The sequence below is a fragment of the Tauraco erythrolophus genome, chromosome 3 (genome assembly GCF_009769465.1).
Source record: "Tauraco erythrolophus isolate bTauEry1 chromosome 3, bTauEry1.pri, whole genome shotgun sequence".
Taxonomy (NCBI): domain Eukaryota; kingdom Metazoa; phylum Chordata; class Aves; order Musophagiformes; family Musophagidae; genus Tauraco; species Tauraco erythrolophus.
In genome coordinates this window covers 103963461-103979978 of record NC_141467.1, presented here as the reverse complement: position 1 = coordinate 103979978, position 16518 = coordinate 103963461, and the positions used below count along the sequence as shown (strand labels likewise).

Below are 16518 nucleotides of genomic sequence, written 5' to 3'. Positions count from 1 at the left end.
TCTAAATGAGGAAAAATACACCAGAAAGAGGTTTCTGTTCCTGCAGGCTGATCCAAGCTGTATTTGCAGGATCCTGAGTCACTGAGCTCAAGAAACTGCTCCTCTAAGCATCTTCTGCAGACAAATATAACCAGACCTGCTCTGAATATACAGCCGTGGTTTGTGGATGATTTTGGTAGGGCAGATTCCTATTATGAAAAAGATTTCTTCCACATCCTCTTTCATAAAAATTGGGAATATTTACTCAGGCCAATCCCCAACTACCTTCTTCTTGTGTATCCTGATGTCAAGGTGGAGGTGACGGAAACAGCCAATAGGATAGATAATGAGGATTGCTTGTTTCCACTTCAGGGCTGAGACCTAATCACTCTTCTGCAGCTCCAAATCCCTGAGCAATATTCTAGGTTCCTCTTATATCAGCATCTCTACCAGATGCAAAATGTGACAGAGGAATCAGATTTTAGGTTATGTTGTCTGATGACCATGGTCTTTAGAGATGCCCTGAATTTTTTACATGTACCTGTTCTCAGCACCATAAAGCTTTCAAAGACTGGATCCAGCATGTTTCTGGGCCACTTATAGGAGACAATCTATAAGTGGAAATGGACAAGAAGCAGAAACTCTGTAGCGGTGCTCAGCTGTCCAAAAAGGTCCTCACCTCATAAGCAGAGAGATGCTGAGACACTCAGCAACACGTGTGATCTGCTCCTCAGTGGTCATGGGTAGGATCATCATTGGGATCCAGACGTGTAAGTGGTTTTGCAGAAAGGAAACCTACTTAGGGTACTATCCTGATGTCTGGATATTGCAAGAAGTTCTATAGCCTAGTTTGGGAGCCCTGGATATCAGGAACTGTTATCTAACAAACCTCTGTGACGAAACACCTGCTGCTGTGGATTTGAACATTCAAAACCAGATTAAATGTATTTTTGACACCTTTCACTACCAGTTTTTCAGCATTCATGGAAAACGTACTGTGCATTTCACATATGGATTTTGGGTAGATATGAATCTGGAGCTGGTGAAAGATGGTATATTGTCTGTACTGGGAGTGAAAGCCCTCCATTTGCAGAATAAGTTGATGGACGGGGCAAACATCTGCCACATCGTTGCGGGAATATGCCTGGTTCCCATTCCCTAGCTGGAGAGAGAAAGATTGGTGTGAAAGGAGTAGCCAAGCTCCACAAATAACTCCAGATCCTTCAGTGGGCTCTGTGAAAAGATATTAAGAATGTCTCTTCTATATTAATGCTCTTGGTTGGTCCTCAGATCAAGGTTGCTGTTTAACTCTGGATTTTAGCTATGTTTTATGATATGGATCTTGGTCTTTAGGTACAGCAAGGAGCCCCACTTTCTTGTTTCTTACCAGCACACACAAACCTCTCCCTACAGAGAAGAGATTTTGATATCTTGGAAAGGCCAGTTTGAAAACAGAGCTGGCACATTCTCTCTGATGCTGTTATTTTGTTTATTGACAGAGGTGCAAACACCTCTGTGCTCAACCCAGTTCTGACCTCTACTCTGCAATTAGTAGCAAGTGCCAGGGACCAAGGAATGGCTGTGGCATCTCAGATGAGTTTAACCCAGTGGGAGAGAACTGCATTAGTCAATACAACTGGTATCCAGGTCTGACACCCTAAACAGCACTAAAAAGAAAGAGTTTAAGGAATGAGGCAAGATGTCCTCCTCAACACCAGAGGCACAGAGAGAGCAGCCTGTGTTTGATTGTCTCTTTCACTCTTTTTCCATTCATAGTCTCTCTCTTGAGCCCTCCCTACAGTCAATCTGTCTTTCTCTTCATCCTCCATCACCCTTGTCACTTCACATTCAGCTTCCTTGTCAGTAGCTTTGCATCTGTAGACACTTAGCTCCATCTCCTTATTTTCCTTGCAATTGTTTGTGGCCAACAGAGCCCTTCTCTAATCTCAAGGTAACTGTACTCCTCTCTCAGCCTTTCAGGAACACTTGTTTTGTTTCCCTGCTCCAGTTCTATACATCCTCCAGAGTCATGCTGTTATTAAAGTCATACACATATATAGAGGTCATCTACATTGACAAGAAGCCTGTGTTGGTGCATTGGATGACCGCTTTTGAGCTCAGTCTGTCTGTATCCTGTTCCCTGAAATAATTTCTTTGACTCACAAGCTAATGTCATCTAACCTTGTCTGAAAAGACTGAAAGAGAATTACATTTCAACAGGTTTTGTGAAAATAAAAACAGGGCTGAAGTAGCTCAGCTGGGAGAGCGTTAGACTGAAGATCTAAAGGTCCCTGGTTCAATCCCGGGCTTCAGCAGTGTTTTCTTGGAGGTTTTTGTGCTTGCTCCCCAGTAAAAGATACATACGGAGCTACTGGATAGAGTCCAGCAAAGGACCAGGAAGATTATGAAGAGACTGGAACAACTCTCATATGAGAAGGGGATGAGAGATTTGGGACTGGTTAACCTGAAAGGTTATGGAGTCTCCATTCTTAGAAATATTCAAAAGCTACCTGGATGTGGTCAAAGAAAACTGGCTCTAGGTGGCTATGCTAGAGCAGGGGTTGGACCAGATGACCTCCAGAGGTCCCTTCCAACCATTCTGCATATAGAGGAGAAGGACACAAGTCTATGCCTACAGCAGGGAAAGCCAAGGCTAATGTCATCCTCACATATTTCCATTAGCAGTGGCCACCTGGCCGATCAGCACAACCATACAGGCTGACCAACCAGCTAACAAACAGTGGTGATTAAGATTAGGGTATCAGAAGAACCAGACCTACATATAAATAAAAATGGATTTATACATTCTTATTCTTACAGACTGTTTATTGAGTTCAACTTTTCCTCTTTTTTCCTTTTTTTTTTCAGACAAGCTAATAGCTCTGTGGACAGAGACTGCTTCAAAATTATCTCATCACCCGCTCTGAAATCCTAGTGACTGTCATCTGTTGCAAGATCTGCAATGCTACGTCACGCGCAGAGCCCCCAAATAAACTTCCGTTCTCATTTAAGACACCATCTGTGTCCCATTTCTGCAGTGCTTGGCAGAGATCGCTTCCCTTCTATGGTGTGTTTGTTCCCCTCACTGAGCTGCAGTCTTCTTTGGAGGTGGGAAAGTCAGCGGGTGGAACGGATGCCAGCTCCGTGCAAATGGAGATCGCTTTGCTGCGACAGCATCCTTGGGTTGCAGGGGGCTTTTGGTGTTCGACCTTGCTCAGGTGGTCCCAGAGAAGGTTCAAGGGCCAACTGTGGGAAATCTAGAGCCAATACTAGGTCATATTTGGCTGCTGAAAGGGGAAGAGGTTTCACTGGGACACTGGGTGTTAATGATGGCAAAAGCAGTGGCACAAGGAAGAGCTAAGTTGGAGACATCATGGGCAGGTCCAAATGTACTGGAACATCCAATTGCTCTGGATCTTTTTACCAGGTAATCAACAGAATCCATAATCTTACATTCTTTTTATGTAATTAAATTCAGTTTATTGCATAATTTAGAAAAAAAAAAAAAGCCTAAATAGCCTTATCTGAGGCTTTCCATCAAACCAGCTGAATGATCTGTGCAAATTGCATCACTATGGCTCAGTTTCCCCAGCTGTAGTAGTGACACTCGCCTTCCCTTCCCTTCCCCAAGCTTGGCGAGAGTTAACTTGCAGGTAAAAGTACTCTGTGTTCTCAGCTTGTTTCTGTGTGTTATCCCAGCACGTGTCCCCACGGATGATGCTGTATTACTCACACACCTCTCAAGTCCTCTTTTTCTCTAATTCTTTTTATTTGCAAGAACTACGAACAGTCATGCTATCCAGGAAAACACAGCCTTCATACCGCTGCCATCAGCGTCACTGAGCTGTGCTCAGGAGACTGTTCCTTAGGAACTCCTATGACTTTCGGGTGAGTTTACCTCAAACTTGATTAGAAATGGGGGGGAGGGAGTGACAGGGAAGGAGAGGACAGCTCATCTCAGAAGAACTGTAAAAGATGAGGTAAATAGTGAGGAAACAATGTCGGAAAGAGGATGATGGACTGGAGATGACGTAAGAGACTACAGAAGCCTGGATCACCATTGTTACAGATGATTTTAGTTGGCCAAGAAGGACTTTGGGATTCATCTGGAAAGGGGTGGTGAAACGGAGATGAGAAAAACTTAGAACTTTTGGCTGATCATGGCAAAAGCTAGGAAAGATTAAGTTTTGTCTGTGTGTATCTGGAGGAAATAAACACAAAGGATGAAGAATATGTGGTCAAGCTAGAAGGTAGCATTGTAAGGAATGGGTCTAAACTGGTTTAGGACATTCAAAGGTTTCTACTAGTCGGTACACAGCAGCTCTCAGTGAGCTCTTTCCTGTCCTTCAGGAAGGGCAACAGCTCCCAGAAAAGTATTGTAGTGAGTCTCCTAGGAAAGGGATTGTACCACATGTAGCATCTGGGAATCGCCTTCCCATCCCTAATTTTCATTTTGCTGCACAACCCTCTCTGTTGCCACAGTGGCTGATTACACTGACGATATTCAGGTTTCATTAGGCATAACCAAGTGGATGAAGAGGGCATGATGAATCAAAATCTTCTTCATCCTCCTTCCCCTGATTTTTTATTTATTTAGAAAAGATGAGACCTTGTATAAGCCACAAAACAAAAACAGGGAAGCACCGAAGTTTTGTCCTGCTTTTGTAGGTGTCTTATTCCTCTTTGCTTTTCAGGTGGTAGCCCAAAATTCTCTTTGGACAGTTCTCGCTTACCTTTAAAGCATCCATCAGTAACAGCTTCCATAAACTAATGAATGTCATCTGAAGCCTATCATGTCATCAACCCTCCTTAGCAAAGATGGAAGATATGGAGAACAACAGCAAGCTAGAGGGTATGAGGAGGTAGGACCAACATGGAATGCTATTGCCTATGAATTTTTGGTCTTATTTAGAAGATACTATCATGCCTGACTCTCACTGGCATCAGCCCATGACCATGGCAGGCAGTGACATGGGATGGAAGTGTGGGTTACATAAAGGATCTCCATCTCTACGGAATAATCCTGGCTAAAACCAGCTGTCAAGAGGGAGTCAGATCCCATGAGCGAGTGGAACAGGGAAGGAGATAGCTCTGACCTTGCCCTTGACCTCCAGCTATTTAGTTCTAGGGAGGGCAAAGTGCGAAATAACATTTGTTCTCACTTTGGTTGCATCATTCACTAGGGAACAACGCTGTTTTGTTCTCCAGCCGTACCAGCTCTCCAAGTGACAAAAAACTTTGGAAGAGACAACTTTGACTCTGCAGCCTGGGTCCAGAGACGATTTCAGCTGCATCGACAGAACAGAAGGATGGTAATACAGGTCCATCAAACCCTGAGTTGGTCAGCAGAGGGTGGTTTGAGAAGAACTCTGATACAGACAGCTGTGGAACAATCTTTCCTTTGGTTATCCCAGCTCCCAATGCTTGAGGCACTGGGACTTCTTCAACTGCCTTGGTGGTACCGCGATTAATAGCCCTGATGTATCTGACCATAAGGATTTTGTCTAACATAGTTAAAACTCTGTCTTGATAATTTTGATAATTGTTGGCTGATGGGGTCTGTTACTATTTGTGGTTACTTCTGGTGCCCTTGCTCATTTTGGCAAGAGATGGGGCCATCACGTGGAAGCAGGGACAAGATAGAGGTGCTCCCAGACAAAACCCCAGCAAGTTGAATTTATTTCAGGCCCTTTTTCTTCATTTCATGTATTCTCATAGAGACCTACCTTCACTTCAATCCTGGTTATGTGCATGCTCACTGGACAGGCTGTGTGTGTGCAGCTGGCCTGTGGAAAGCTTCATTAAAAGTGAGCATTTTCATGAAAAGACATGGCAGGGAGGGAAAAAGATCTGTAATCTCATTTTTTTAGCTTTCCTTCAACTCTTTAGACTGTCCTCCACCCCTTCCTAATCCTTCTCCTCCTGACCCCCATAGCAATAAAATGGGCCGGCAAAGGTGGCGGCCATGGTGGGGTGGACACAGGAGGGAAGTTGTGGTCCCCAGGAGCGACAGTAGAAACCCTAAAACAAGGAACAGGAATAACTAGTAACACGTTGCCAGAGTGCTGACTTGCTCGCTGTCTGTTAGGTCCGCCCCCTCAGCTCGGCTGGCCCGTCGAGAACACCCACCTGCGAGAGGGAGCCAGCCCAAATGGCAGCGAGGGAAAAGTTCACCTGGAGGGAAAAGCAGGGTCTCCATGAAGGAGGTGAGAAGAGCACGGGGGATCCTGAGAAATACCATGATTTTATTTTGAGAGGGGCATTCTGGACTGAACCTGATCTGGGAGTATGTAAGACAGGAGGAGGAGGGGGACAAGGTGGGGTTCAAAGAGGTGTGTTAGTATCCTTACCAATGTGGTATAGAGGGGAAGGGATCATCCAGAAAATTTAGCTCATTTAGATTACTGAATCTATTGCATATTCCTCAGGAAATCTCCCTTCCACGTTTGCAAACACTACTTGACTTGGCTACAGTGTGTGAGACTATCTTTTAGCTATTTATCCAGGCAGCTGCCAGCCCTGGAACGGGGTAAATCCCGCAGCACGTCTGGAGGATTAATGCTGTGGATGGCTATGGGCGTATTTGCAGGTGTTGAGATGTTTGCAGTGTTTTGCCTCCTTCTCCTGACAATTCCTGTCTCATTTTTTTTTTGCCTTAATTATGTCTGGTCTCCTACAAGAGAAAGCCGATTATGTCCTGAGCTGCATCAAAAGAAGCGTGGCCAGCAGGTCAAGGGAGGTGATTCTGCCCCTCTACTCTGCTCTCATGAGACCCCATCTGCAGTACTGCGTTCAGCTTGGGGTCCCCAACACAAGAAGGACATGGAGCTGTTGAAATGGGTCCAGAGGAGGGCCATGAAGATGATCTGAGAGATGGAGCATCTATTCTATGAAGACAGGCTGAGAGAGTTGGGGCCGTTCGGCCTGGAGAAGAGAAGGCTCCGGGAACGCCTTCTAGCAGCCTTCCCGTACTTAAAGGGGGTTTACAAGAAAGCTGGACAGGACTTTTCACGAGGGCATGTAGTGGTAGTGATAGGACAAGGGGCAATGGCTTTAAACTGAAAGAGAGGAAGTTTAGATTAGAGATAAGGAAGACATTTTTTACAATGAGAATGGTGAAACACTGAACAAGTTGTGGATGCCCCACCCATGGAAGCATTCAAGGCCAGGTTAGACGAGGCTTTGAGCAATCTGATCTAGGGGAGGGTGTCCCTGTCCATGGCAGGGGGCTTTGAGCTAGATGATCTTGAAGGTTCCTTCCAACTCAAACCATTCTATGATTCTATGGTTCTATGATAAGAGAACATGTTCGACCTCCCTGAGGAAGTCACATCTCACTTCCCACACCAACACTCATAGCAAAATGCTCTTGCAGGTCATGCCAGGGATGCTAGCACATGATTCCCACTTGTGTTTCTTGGATTCCTTATCAGCACATGCACAAGCAGGTAAATCATGTTTCTAGTGGTATGGTGTCTTGATGTCATATCCCACTCCCCTGGAATATCATCTTTGGGAAGGTCTCAGCATGCAGCTCCGGGCTCCTGCTGTGCTGTGTCACTGTTTCCCCTGTCACGCACCAACGCAGGAACCTTTACAGGGCTGGCAGGAAAAGGGTTTTCTATATTGCCACTTCTCAGCCAGCCACAACTGAGAAGACTTAAGGAAAGAAAAGCTCCCTCATTTTCTTGGGTGACCACATACCGTCACGAATTTAGTAAGGACTCGGTCCTGAGCTAGAAACAAATGCTCTCTCTCTATCCTGTCACGGACTCAATGGCTGGTGCTGGCCAGGATCAAGAGAGACAAAATCTTGGGTTTAGAAGCTCATCTCCTGGAGTGATTTCAGTCCCAGAGAGGGATCAGAGTCTCAGGATTTCCATTTCCTAGATGCCAAGACCCTTCCCTAAGAGTAGTGCAGATACGGTTACAGAAAGTTTTCAAGCCAAGCGCTAGGACACATGAGCTGAGCTGCAAGACCTGCCTGTGCCCGTGAATTGCAGTCTGTAACAAATCCAAAGTAAATCGTGTTACCTGAGCACAGGGTAGGGCTGAGGTTGTGTGCAGGTACCTCACATTTGCTCCATAAGTACCAGGTAGCTGAGAGATGTTCATCTATTTAGTGGGGAAAGCCAAATGCTAAGCCCTGAGCTAACAAGTCTTTCCCCAGGGAAGCACTGAAATTGCAAAAGAGCTGATTTTTGCCTCTACTGAAAGGCTGGAAAAAAAACAAACCAAACAACAAAAAAGGAGCTCCTAACTTAGAAATTTCAGTTAAATGTTTAAAGCTAGAGGTGATGATCAGAGACCTTACAGCCTAAAAATCCTTGGGCTGAAAAAGCTTGTATCTTCAGTGGTTTTGCAAGCCTTCTAGTCTCGGCTTTATTTACATATGCTTTTTTAATTATTATTTTAATTGGCTCTGCCACTAGGGAGAAAGTATGGCAAATCTGTAGAGAAGGTGAAGTCTGAACCCTGCTTTTGCAAGCTTTCAGGTTGACGCCGTAGCTACAAAACTGGCTTCCCTCGGGCAACAGGCGATCCAGCACATCTGTGGCCACCCATCAGGATCTTTAATGGGGTGGCTTTAAAATCAGCAGGCAACTGTACTGCCTCTCACTCAGTCCGAGTAAAGAAAAGCTGCCGCCGTTTTCTATGCTAATTTTATGGTTTTCAAAAGCCCGTTTCATTTCTCCTCCTCCTCCTCCATACACTTCTTTCTCTCTCTCCTTCTCTCTTGCTTCTCCTGTGGAGGTGCCAATGCCTCCTCCGTCAATTTGTGAGAACTTCTGCTTGAAAACTAGAGCAGAGAATCACCCACGTAACCAGGCTGGCATGAAAATATCGGAGGCAGAGACACTGACTCAAAATGACTCGAGGAGTTTCCCCGTGTCAGGGTGAAAGAAATGAGAGCTTGGAATCAAGTCCACCAAAATCCCTGGGGGACGAGAGACCTGTCCAGCATCTTCTGTCCATGGGTAGTGAACTTGCTCACTGGGGAGACGTTTCTGTGTTTGTGCCTCCCGTCTTTTTTAATTTTATCTATCCATTTTCTGCTTGCCTGGGACTTGCAGTGTTCCACTTTTCTTTTTCCATGAAAAAAACTCAGCGGGGCAGGCTTTCTTCTAGACATTTCCAATTGCTTGTAATGAGGGATTATAGGACATAGCTGAATTTCCACAGACCAAAGTAAAAGAGAATCCATATGGCACAAGTCAAGTAGCTTAAGAAGATGGTGTAAGTGTAGTTTAAAACCTTACGTACTATCTAGTAATTAAAATCACTCCTGTACTGGATTCTCCCACCTTTTACATCAACTACTTTCTTGAATTTGCAGCTTTGCCGAGGATGTTTGCTGTGCTGCAAATGCTTGTTGGGAACCAAACTGAAATCCACCCACTCTTCTGCATGGACTAGCAAACTCCCCTCAATCTGTCACCTCCTGCGTGCTCCCAAAGGCTGGCAGAATAGTATTCACTCTTGCCCCAGACTGAATCCCACCCTGGGCAGGGAAATGAAAATACCTCCATATCTCATAAGCGACAGCAGGAGCTTCACAGCCCTCTTTCTCTGGGCTTATTTGAACACAATTTGCATATTTAAATAGCCTAATTCCACTTGTAATGAGCAGTGCTTCATGTTCTTTCCTTTTCCTCCACTAGCACCCTGCAGTCACAAATAAAATTAGACTTCGCTACTCAAACTGAAAATAAAGGATAGCCCGTTGCCCCAAAAGTTAGCAGCCCAAATGCTTAACAGCCCAAATAACAATCTAAGTTGCAATTAGTTAATCAGGCATAGACACTAAAGCCAAGACCCTTCAAAGACAGTTTTTTGACTGTCTATTTACTTTAGTACCTCTGAGGAACTGAGCTAGATCCAAAAAGTATTTTATTACTCTCCAGTTTTAGTGTTCAGTGTCCAGAGCAGGTCCTGGACAATTGCTGCATCTGAAAGAGGAATTGGAATTTTTATCTTTCTTTTTCCTTTTTCTTTTTCTTTTTTGGCAGGACACATGATCAAACTCTATTTTAGAACACTGTTTAGACAGAGAAGAAATTCTAACTCAACTTTTTTACAAGGACATAAAGTGATAAGACAAGGACAATGGCTTTGAACTGAAAGAGGGCAGATTTAGATTAGATCTAAGGAAGAAATTCTTCACTCTGAGGGTGGTGAGGCACTGGAACATGTTGCCCATAGAAATTGTGAGTGCCCCGTCCCTGGAAGTGTTCAAGGCCAGGTTGGATGAGGCTTTGAGCAACCTGGTGTAGAGGAAGGTGTTCCTGCTGGCAGGGGAATTGGAACTAGATGATCTTTAAGGTCCCTTCTAACCTCAACCATACTATGATTCCATGATTTTCATGAACTTTCCAGGGGCTTGCTGGATTACCTGAATGGAAGAACTGCCCTAATCCTCATAGCTGTTATTTAAAGGCCAACACTGTGTAAGTCATACACAACATCATGCGCACTAGGTGAACTAGGACCCTGTGCCTTTCAAAATCCAAGCAGCTCCCACTGCAAATGGCAAGCAGGGACAGATTTGCAGTTCTGAGCTCAGTTTTTGGAAAAGCTGACAGTTCAGCTGAGCTCTTATGAACAGCTGGTCTCCCCTATGGATGATGAAGAGTTGCCTTCCAGGTCATGGACTGCTGCCCGAGGCTCCTTGGGGCAGAACTTCCTCCAATTTTGGGTATTCAATGCAGGAAAGACCCTGGTTAACCCAAACTCCTTCTAAAGTCGATGGGGAGAGTTGGTGGCTCAGAGCATGATTCAGATTTAGTTGTCAAGATGTCAGAGGCCAACCTCTCTGGCTCAGATGGGCTGAGAAAGGGCAGGGCTGAACACGTACAGAGCTAATCTGCTGTCAGAGGGTCAGGATGGCAGCTCCTGTGCACCCACTGCTGCACGGACTGCGGGATGCATCCTTTAATGCGAGCACGGGTGGTCTTCATCACACTCTGGACTCTACGCAGGTGCACAAAAACGTGTGTTACCTTCACGACCGCACACAAGCTGCCTGATCGTGTGCTGCTGCACCTCCAAGAGCTCTGCACTGCAGCACAAACCAAGCCTTAACGTCTTTATGCCTGGAGAAATAATCGCAGGATTATTGCTCCCATGACATGCAAATAATAATCCTTTCTTTCCCTCGTCTTGTAGCTGCCATGTAATTTAGAAAATTAATCTTCAGGGCTGGCAATGTCTTTTATTGTCTGTGTGTGCTGTGTTCCTCTATCTCTGTCATGGCTACCGCTCTCAGTCAGATCTCAGAACACTTTCCAAAGTGACTCTGGAGTACTTTGCCCAAGTTTCTGATGAGTAAAATTGAGGCATCAATAAAAGAATTGCCTTCTCCTCAAGCTAGCCATTGGCAGAGCAAGGGACAAAGCAGACGTGCAGTACAATTAGCCTGTATATTACAGTGGGTCCTACAAGAACGTAAAAAGAGATAGCAGAAGCACACCATGGGAATGTAAACTATCACAGCAAAACAGAGAAGGTGATGCTGGGAACGTGCACGCCTCACCCCATGACCTTTTCATCAGGGCAGTTGTATTGACACGGCAGAAGTGATTCACAGTGATTGGAAATCAGAGGTCTGGGGGTCTTCTCTCTGACCCCACAAAACACAACCGAGCAAGCACTGAGTGTGTAGTAACCCCTGGTGTGATCTGCACTCAGCAGTTTCAGAGGGAACTTCCCCAGACCTACAAACAGACCCAGTCATGCTCCCAGTCATGCTACATGCCTTGCAGGGTTTTTTTTTTTTTGCCTGCTTACTCTATTATTTTTATTTTTTTTTTTTTTTTCCTCTGGAGGAAAGGGTTTTAAGCTCCTGCTGAAGATTTCCCACTTCTTTAGTTGGCTGATCTTTCAGTGCAGGCTCCAGCATCTCAGCAGCAGTGAGATATAGCCCTGATGTTATGCAGTCAGGGCGGATGCATGCAGACCAATCCATGCCAGAGCTCTTGATGGGAAAGGTGGAGAGAGGCATCACGAGGGTTGGGGGAGAAGGACAGCAGCAGCAAATTGAGACTGAAGGGATTAAGAGAAAGAGGCAGAAATTGCTAGAAAAAGCAGAAAATTGGAGCTGAAGGGCACTGGCAGAGCTGTGAGCATTTGTGGGGAGAGCTGCGGGCTGGAGCAACGCTGTGCTCAGGAAGAGACAGTTATCGGAGTCCGACACGCGCTGATTGATCAACGTGGGGGACCCGGTGCCAAAGGGACCTGAACGGCGATGAGAGCAGAGAGCTGCAGGTGTGTGGGCTGGATGAAGGAGCTGGCAGGGCAGCCACCCCCACGCTGCTTGCCACCCACCGCCGTTATTCATCCTGCACCTTCCCTCGCTGCCTCCCCATGAGCAAGAACCTCCGAGCACGGGGGCTGCTTTTAACCCTTCTTTGAGCCAAACACCGGGAAACTTAGCAACTTTTGTCACTGAGGCTTGAGTCGAAAATGTTTCAGCCAGGAGAGGACGAGGTGGTTGGGAGAAGGAGCGGAGAAATAAGTGGCTTTTCTTCACTCTGAAGGTGGTGAGGCACAGGACCAGGTTGCCCAGAGAAGTTGTGGATGCCCCATCCCTGGAAGTGTTCAGGGCCAGGTTGGATGAGGCTTTGAGAAACCTGATCTAGGGGAAGGTATCCCTGCCCATGGCAAGGTGGTTGGAACTAGATGATCTTTAAGGTCCCTTCCAACCCAAACCATTCCATGATTCTATGCTCTCATCACTTCTGCCAGCACCACACTATGGTCTCTGGGGATTTCTTTATGTCCTGCAGTGTGAATGTGGGGGCCGGATTGCTAGCATCAGTGGGAGCCTTTCCTTTGCATTCTTACAACTGTGGATCAGGTTTCAAAGCAATTTGATTGCAGCTACCTCCTTGTGCTGGGCTGCAGCTGTCTCAGAGGTGACCAAGCCCAGCAGTCACCAGCGCCTCCATGTGAACAACAGTGCCGGCTTAGACCATGCATCCTCCAGATGTCTGGGAAGGAGTAAGAACAGGGCAAATGCACATGATATGCCCCTTCCAGTCTCTTCCAACTCTAAAAATCTCTCTTCCCTTTTGACTGTTTTAAGTTCAGAGGATTTCCTCAGCTGGCTGTGGTTTATCAGTTCAACAACCCACAAGAAAGCTTTACTTCAAATATTTATCTTCATTGTGGCAGGTCCTCCTAGACTGTCTGAGGTAAGGGTGCTGGTGGCCGGCCTCCAAGGAGAGAGCTGGTGGGAAACACCAAATCCTCTGCAGGGAGAGTTATATTGCCAAAAGCAAATGCAACTGGTGGGACCAAATGCAAATGCAACCTGCTTGATGGGACTAAGGCCATCTGATAAGACATTAGGTGCTAAGACGTCTTCCCACTGCTGCCCCAGCAGAAATACCTTCATTATATCCAAATGACCTCCTGGGACTAGTTGCTACCTCTTGTTATCCCCTGAACCATGTCTGAGTATTGCCTAGGAAGACAACGTAGAGCTGCCACATTTAAGCAGTGTGGAGGAGCACTGAGCAGCGCTCAAGCCCAAGCACTGGCCTTCTTTAGATTTCCAGCACTCTTGTTAAGCCATAAGTCTAGCATCAGGTCAAAATATTGTTTAGCAGGGCTGCTGGAACACTAAGCCTGAGCGATCTCACCGCTCTCTGACTCATCATCAGCGTGTCTGGTATCTGATTTGCTTCTGCCCTTAAGGAACAAGGCTGCATTTCTCCAGTGTAGTAGATGAGGTCAGAGCAGTTCAGCATAGCCACAGTGTGTAAGCTGTTCTCAAAACTGAAGGCAATGCCTGGGATGTACGTACACAACTGCCCAAAGCCTGTTTTCATAGCAAAATGAGATTAGAGTTGTATCAAATTTGATATGGTTTAATCCCACACATGGACCATGTAGGGGGCTCTGACCTACTCTCATCCAGTTTGGGGACCAGGAAGCTCATGCCCAATTTAGATGCAGACATAGACATTAGGAGTAAAGGGCCAAAGAGAAGGCATTTTATACTTGATACATCCTTGAGCCAGAGAATTTTGCCTGAGAACATTAGATCTGCAAAGGGTGGTGATGAGTGAGCAGCTGTTATATTTCTTGAGCTATACAGGAAGACAATGCATGTTCTGGCCCTACCTACTTGTGGGTAGTGGCTATTGATAGAGCCATTTACCCAGGAAGACCCATGGTATCCCTTCAAGGCTTAAGCAGATCATGATGTCATTGACTTATGCACAAGTCATTATTCATGTCCTGATGAGGGAAGTCATCTCCTGGAAGTGCTGCAGCATCTGACAGGGTAACATCCAGAGGTTAAAGAGCACCACTAGAATGAAAGGGAGAAAGGAGGGGTCTCTGCCCTCTTATGGAGGAGAGATCAGATGGTTATTGGCGTTGATCTTTGAGAAATCAATAGTCAAAGGTTCACTGCTTCTCGCTTCTTTGTTTAGACAACTGGTAATCCAGGTCTTGTTTCTGCTGTTTCCCTGAAGGTCTCCACAGATCAAGAGTTAGTCAGAAAGTGACAGAGAACAAAGCAGAAAACATTTACTCAGTTGTAGAACTCTTTGGGTTTGCCTGCACATTGAATACTGTAGTCTTAAAAAGGCCCATGTGGGAGTAGAAAAGGTTCAGGAAAGAGTAGAAAGGTTCATCAGAGATCTGAAGCTGTTTCCCTATGAGCAACAAATAGACATACTGGAATTCTTCAGCCTGGAAAAGAAGAAATTTTAGGGAGACTTGCTTCAAGGTCAGTTGTAGTTCAGACTAAAATTACTCTTTTTGATAGGGCATATTGCCTTTTCCCAAATCACAGTTTTGATTTCCTGCATGGTGCCATAAACCAGTGAGTCTACAGTACTACATCTTTATGGGGCAGTCCATGACATAGTAGGGACAGACAGCTACAGATTGAGGCTACAAAAAAAAACATCCTTATATCACTGTTTTTGCTGAAGCCCTTGAATTGTAAAACTGCATCCCTGTTTAAGAGATGCAGGATGCTGGAGATTGGAAGTGACCTCTGGAGGTCACCTGGTCCAACCCTCTGCTCAAGCAGGACCACCTAAAGCCAGTTGACCAGGACTATATCCAGATGGCTTTTGAGTGTCTGCAAAGATGGAGACTCCACATTCTCTTTGGGCAACCTGTGCCAGTGCTTATTCACCCTCACAGTAAAAAGTGTCTCCTGGTATTCAGAGGGAGCCTCCTGTACAGCAGTTTCTTCCCATTGCCTCTTGTCCTGTCACTAGACACCACTGAAAAGAGACTGCTTCTGTCCTCTTTGCACCCTCCCTTCAAGTATCCATATATGTTGATAGGATACCCCTTGAGCCTTCCCTTCTCCAGGCTGAATAGCGCTCTCAGCTTCTCCTAGTAGGAGAGATGTTCCAGCTCCAGTCCCTTCATCATCTTCATGGCTTCTCACTGCACTCTTTCCTGTATGTTCATGTCTGTCTAGCACTGGAGAACCCAAAACTGGGCACAAAAACCTCCAGGAAAACACTGCTGAAGCCCGGGATTGAACCAGGGACCTTTAGATCTTCAGTCTAACGCTCTCCCAGCTGAGCTACTTCAGCCCTGCTGTGGCACTAATTTTCACAAAACCTGTTGGAACATAATTATCTTTCAGACTTTTACAATTCAAATGGGCTTGGTGGATGCTTGACTCTTATCTTAGGCTGTTAGAGCCTAACTCCATCTTCTTTACACCCCCCCTTCAGGTACTTATGCATATCGATGAGATCACCCTGAGCCTTCTCCTCTCCAGGTGTTCCACGAGACGTTGTGCATGGCTGAACTACAAAGGATGTCAGAAGCAATGAGAGAAACGCAGAAAGTGAGTTTCATCAGAAAGCGTTACACACAGGTTGCTCTAAAACCTTTCTCCTTCTCCAGTTTGAGAAGTCTTTAATCTGCAGATTACTCAGAGCTCAGAGAATACAGCAGAGAGACTAATCTGATTTTCTTCTTGATGTTGTAGTTATTTCCACTAAGTCCCAGCCTCCCTTCCTAGTCTGCTATGCAGAAGCAGTGGCCCTCCAAATAAAGCTGCCAGGGAGTAGTGACACCCAGAGTAGGAAAATCCCCAAAGCCTTTGGGATTCGGGTGCAGTTTGACCTGCCTATTTCCCTGCAGAAAACTGAACTGTGCCTTTCATCTCAAATACAGTCCCACCACAGGAACTCCTTTCAGGTTGCCTCAATATACATATTCAGTACTCTTTGTGATATCTTAGGCTATCCCAGGTGTCCCACCGCTCCTACTACAGAGGACTGTAGACTTTCTTCATAATTCATCTGACATCTTTCAGTCTTGTGACAGTGGTATGAATGCTCTCGGGCCTCTTAAAAAGCACCAGGCACCTAGGAAAATAAAATGTGCTCTCCTAGGTCAGATTAATGGTCCATATAGTCCAGTCCTCTGTCTCTGAAAACGGCACAGGGAGATGATGCATGGGACATCATGTGAGTGTGGCTGCAGTCCATTCCTCTTGAGCCATATTGAAGAAGTTGGAAGAATACAGTGGTCATTCAGCATCTCCCTCTG

The 16518-nt window shown here is 45.7% G+C and overlaps 2 non-coding genes across 2 annotated transcripts; one reads left to right on the top strand and one right to left on the bottom strand.

Moving 5' to 3' along the window:
- Nucleotides 1-2221: 2221 nt before the first annotated feature.
- On the top strand, nucleotides 2222-2294 carry TRNAF-GAA (transfer RNA phenylalanine (anticodon GAA)). The gene has a single exon. It is a non-coding gene; the product is annotated as a tRNA-Phe (tRNA).
- Nucleotides 2295-15475: 13181 nt separating this feature from the next.
- TRNAF-GAA (transfer RNA phenylalanine (anticodon GAA)) lies at nucleotides 15476-15548 on the bottom strand. The gene has a single exon. It is a non-coding gene; the product is annotated as a tRNA-Phe (tRNA).
- Nucleotides 15549-16518: the final 970 nt, after the last annotated feature.